The following is a 4,765-nucleotide window of genomic DNA, read 5'->3' on the forward strand; positions in this document are numbered from 1 at the left end:
TCCACAAAATCTGCATTTTGAGCCTACCAACCGCTCTGCGGGAGGAAAAATAAGGGTTTCTGCTATCATGAAATTTTAAAGCCTTAGAAACCCTATTCAGGGTTGCTGTGAGTAAGAACTGATTCAAAGGCACTTAACAACGTCATCAACATTCTAAGATGTTCATTTGCAAATTTTCAATGTTAGGAATAATATAAAACAAAGCCCATAAATACAGACTTCATGATCAAAATGTTCTGTACTTTTTACAGCATGATATATGGCACATCTTTTAGCAAAATTGGACTTATTTTCTTCCACAACCCCCTCTTTTTAAAAAGTGTCTTTGAAAGCAGCAGTTTTGAGTCACCTGAGCTTTTTAAAAAAAAATCTGAAACATTCCTTAAAAGATATGAATCTTCTACTCATCCCCTTTCTTTTGAGTTTGGATGTGTCAAATGCAATGAAATGGAACGTCAAACCGTACTAGAAAAATCACCCATTGGTCCTGCTGGAGGAGGATTGATGTTAACTATAATTTTTTTAAACCTCCGTGTCTCAGCATAGCGGCACCTCTTCTAGATTTGTGGGCCTCAGTAGCTAGTGTGATTCAGAACTTGGGAGCAAACCAAGTGATGATAAATGATATATATTTATGTTTCCTAACTGACTATACTTTCATAGTAGGACTTGAGCTTTTCTGATACTGGCCATATCCAAACTGTGCCCACAATCAGATCAAAGTGTACATTACTGGAAGACAACTCAGGGTAAATTACTGGGAGAATTATTGAGGAAGATATAGCACAGAAGAAGAGTTTGTTTAGTTTGCTATCATTTGAGATGTGTGATTTCCTAAGAATTGAAACCCAAGTCAGTTTTAAATGGTCATCCTTACTTGAAATGGGTTTGAAGATGATTTACTGGGTCACTGGCAAAGAACCAGCTTGAAAAGAATTCCATTTGTTATAACTGGTGATGGCTAACACTGTTCTCATGAGTGGCCCCTAGGTGGATTGATTCTACATCTCCTGATCAGACGTCAGATCTTGTGTTTCTAAAATGCTGAGTATTTGTTACTGGAAGATGGGAATGTTAATGTAAGTTTTCAAAAAGAATATTACTCCATGTTTGGCTCTTGACTCTGAAATGAACAACAAATGAATGAACTCATTTATGAAAAGCAGATAGACATAATTCTTGCAATTCTTTATGTTGCCTTAGCTCTCATGATTGAGAATGATTAGCTGAAAATGGTAGATTTTTTTCTTTTTTGGCATAAGTGCTTTAAATACTAAATTTGTGTTTATTTTCTATTTTTGTTTTCTTTTGGCAGGCAACTAAAATTCAGATCACTGTGTTCAATAACCATATTAGAATTACAAAACTGTAGAGTCTATAATAATCAAGCTTAAGAGCTCATGAGAAGAATAGTCATCAGGAAGTAAATAGTTCCTCATACGGTTTTTAAAATATTTTTTAAAAATTCAAGGCCTCAGTCCAACTCATCTATTCAAGGGCAATCTTTCTTTTCAATAAGGACATAGAATACTACTTATTTTGTGCTCTCTAGTGGAACATTTGTTTATTTACTATGCAACCCAAGAGCGTATTTGCTTCTGGGGTGCTGATAGACATGCCAATGCCAGTATGCTTATATTTTATTCAGAACCATATTAGTGCAGCAAACCCAGGCAGAGTCTTTGGAAAGTTTGATAATGCATAGCAATAATTCATAGCATTTTAGTCACTAAACCAACAACAGATATTTGTGTATGCTGATTAATAAGTGAGATGTGATAGAACTTTTCCAACATTTACACACCAGAGCGACGGAACCTGAATGTCAGATGACTAAATTACAATGGGATTTGTTTTTCCCTTTTTGTATATGTGTTTATCTGGAAGGGAGAGACCATTTGCCACTGACTAGTTGAGTACTGGTGATGCTGTAGGATAAACACGGGACTGCTAAATGAAAGGTCAGGGTTCAAACCTACTAACGGCTCATTGGAAACCCTATACAGGATTGCTATGAGTCAGAACTAACTCAATGATACTTACCAACAACAACATACTGAGTTCTCATGTGGCCTTGGAGGATAAGTACTGTACTGGTAATTACAAGGTCAGCAGTTCAAACCCATCATCTGCTCTTGGAAACCCTATGCATGGTTGCTTTGAGTCAGAACTAACTCAAGGATACCAACACCAACAAGCTGAGTTCTGATGTGATGTTGAAGGATAAGCACTGGACTGGTAACAACAAGGTCAGCAGTTCAAACCCATCAGCCAGTCTTGGAAGTCCTATACAGGGTAGCTATGAATTGGAGCCAATTGATGGCACACAGTAAAAACAACAAATAGGCATGTTAATTAGTGTTTTGTGGTCCTGGTATGATACTGTAGGATAAGCACTGGACGGCTAAACATAAGGTTGGTGGTTCAAACCTATCAGCAGCTCCTTGGACATCCTGTACAGGGTCGCCAACTTGATGGCATTTGACAAAAACAACAACTGGGTGATAAAAACAGTTAATGCACTCAGAAACGAATCAAAATGTTGGAGAGGTTGGTGTTAAGAGTTGGCCTAGAGGCGAGACCAAGTTGGTTCCTGTCCCTGAAACTCCTGAGGTATGGCACTAGGTGCCCCAGAAGTGTGCAACCAGGTCACCTCATCCCAGTCTGTCCGGGGCCTTCTCCCTTGTAATGCCCAACAGCAGCAGCTGCTTCCTACTCTCCCATCCACACCTCAGCAACAGCCGCCTATGAATAACCACATGATCTCATGGGCAGATGACCTCAGCAAACCCTTTCGACAAATAAGCCTTTGCTGGCAAGGTTTTATTGAAGCAGCTGACCCATCTTCACCTCGGTTCCAGCCTCCACTTCTCTCCCAGCACCCTCAGCAGACTAGCTTCATTATGGCTTCCACCAGACACCCTCTCGCCACTTCCAACTATTCCACCTCTGGCCAGGCACCGCCTACTCAGCAAGTTCTGGTACCCCATGGCAACATGCAGCCCCCTCAGCTAGTCCAGGTCTCTTACTATCCCGCTGGACAGTATCCTAACTGTACCCAACAATATCGACCTCTCTCTCACTCAGTGGCCTATAGCCCCCAACCTGGTCAACAGCTGCCTCAGCCATCCCAGCAGTCTGGTTTGCAGCCAACCCATGATGCCTAACCAGCAGCAGGCACCTTACCAAGGCATGATTGGGGTCCAGCAGCCACAGAACCAGGGCCTGCTCAGCAACCAGAGGAGCAGCATGGGGGGGCCAAGGCCTGGTGGTTCAGCACACTCCACTGCCTTCTGATCAACTCCCAGTGGGCAATGACTTACAAAATGTGGTACATCCGCCTTTCCAGCAACTGGTCCCTGTGAGCCAATCTGCGCAAGGGGGGCCTACCAACAGGGGGAGTGCCAGTGTACTACAGCATGATCCCACCTGCTCAGTAAAATGGTACGAACCTTTCTGTGGGGTTTCTGCAACCTGGCTCTGAGCAGTACCAGATGCCTCAGTCTCCCTCTCCCCACAGCCCTCCGCAGATGCCGCAGCAGTACTCAGGAGTGTCACCTTCTGGACCAGGTGTGGTGGTCATGCAGCTTAATGTCTCCCAGAACCCATCCACAGTCCAGTGGAGTCACTGTAAATATTACAGTGTGGTCCAGCAGGGACAGGAGCCTGGAGACCTGTACAATCCTGAAAGTAACCCCCAGGCCAACACAAGTCCCGTCTCCTACCCAGTCCCCAGCACCCTCTCCTGTCACCAGCCTAGCAACGTCTGCACAGAACTCAGCCCCCTGCCCATCCTCACACCGTTCCCCTGACCTGGGGGTGCAGCACAGGGTGATGGGCACTCTTCCCTATTGGACCAGCCTTTACAGTACAGTCTGTCCATCTGTCCTCCCTTGCTTCATGGCCAGTCGACTTACACAGTGTATCAGGGACAGAGTGGATTAAAGCATGGAAACCGGGGCAAGAGACAAGCACTCAAATCTGCCTCTACTGACTTGGGGACTGCAGATGTTGTCCTGGGATGGGTACTGGAGGTGACAGATCTCCCCGAGGGCATCACTTGTACTGAGGCCAACAAACTCTTCACTCAGCTCGCCATGTCCGGCGCCAAGATCCAGTGGCTCAAGGATGCTCAGGGGCTGCCCGGTGGGGGTGGGGGAGGGGGAGGAACAACAGTGGGACTACTGAGAATGGCCCGCCATTCAGACCTTGCTGCCTTGTACACCATCATGACGGGAGTCTCCAGCCCTCCTGGCTGCCCAGAATGCCTCCCTTCGCCTCAACAACTCTGTGAGTCCAAACTTCAAGTGGCTAACAAGAAGTATGACCTGAGGATACTGGAGCGAGCCAGCTCCCAATGAGTGAAGGAAGGAAAGGAACAGCATAGTAGGGGTGGGGAGGAGATCCAGACAGATCTCAGATAGAGGCAGTAGGGAGGCAGATGCTAAACTGGAGCCTAAGACCTGAGGGACAAAGATGGCAACAGACTGGTCCTAGCCGTCTTGCTCCCCTGCCCTGGCCCTGGTTGACACTTTTCTTCTCTCTCCTTCCCATCCTCTTCTGTCATTTTTCATCTCTCCTCCCACCATGAAATTAATTTCTTTCGTATTTTTTTGACCAGGTAGAATTAGGACGGTCTCACACTCCCCTATGCTCCTATTTCCTTACCATCCCAAGCTCCCTTTTCTTTTTGGGTCTTTAGGAATATATTTATATGGACAGAATTAAGAAAAACGAAATGGATTTCCCCTTCCTCTCATTTCCT

The 4,765-nt window shown here is 45.0% G+C and overlaps 1 pseudogene; it reads left to right on the forward strand.

The window, feature by feature from the left end:
• The first annotated feature begins 2,615 nt into the window (after positions 1–2,615).
• Positions 2,616–4,361, forward strand: LOC102825264 (annotated as a pseudogene).
• The last annotated feature ends 404 nt before the right edge of the window (positions 4,362–4,765 follow it).

The sequence above is a fragment of the Chrysochloris asiatica genome, unplaced genomic scaffold (genome assembly GCF_000296735.1).
Source record: "Chrysochloris asiatica unplaced genomic scaffold, ChrAsi1.0 scaffold00003, whole genome shotgun sequence".
NCBI lineage: Eukaryota > Metazoa > Chordata > Mammalia > Afrosoricida > Chrysochloridae > Chrysochloris > Chrysochloris asiatica.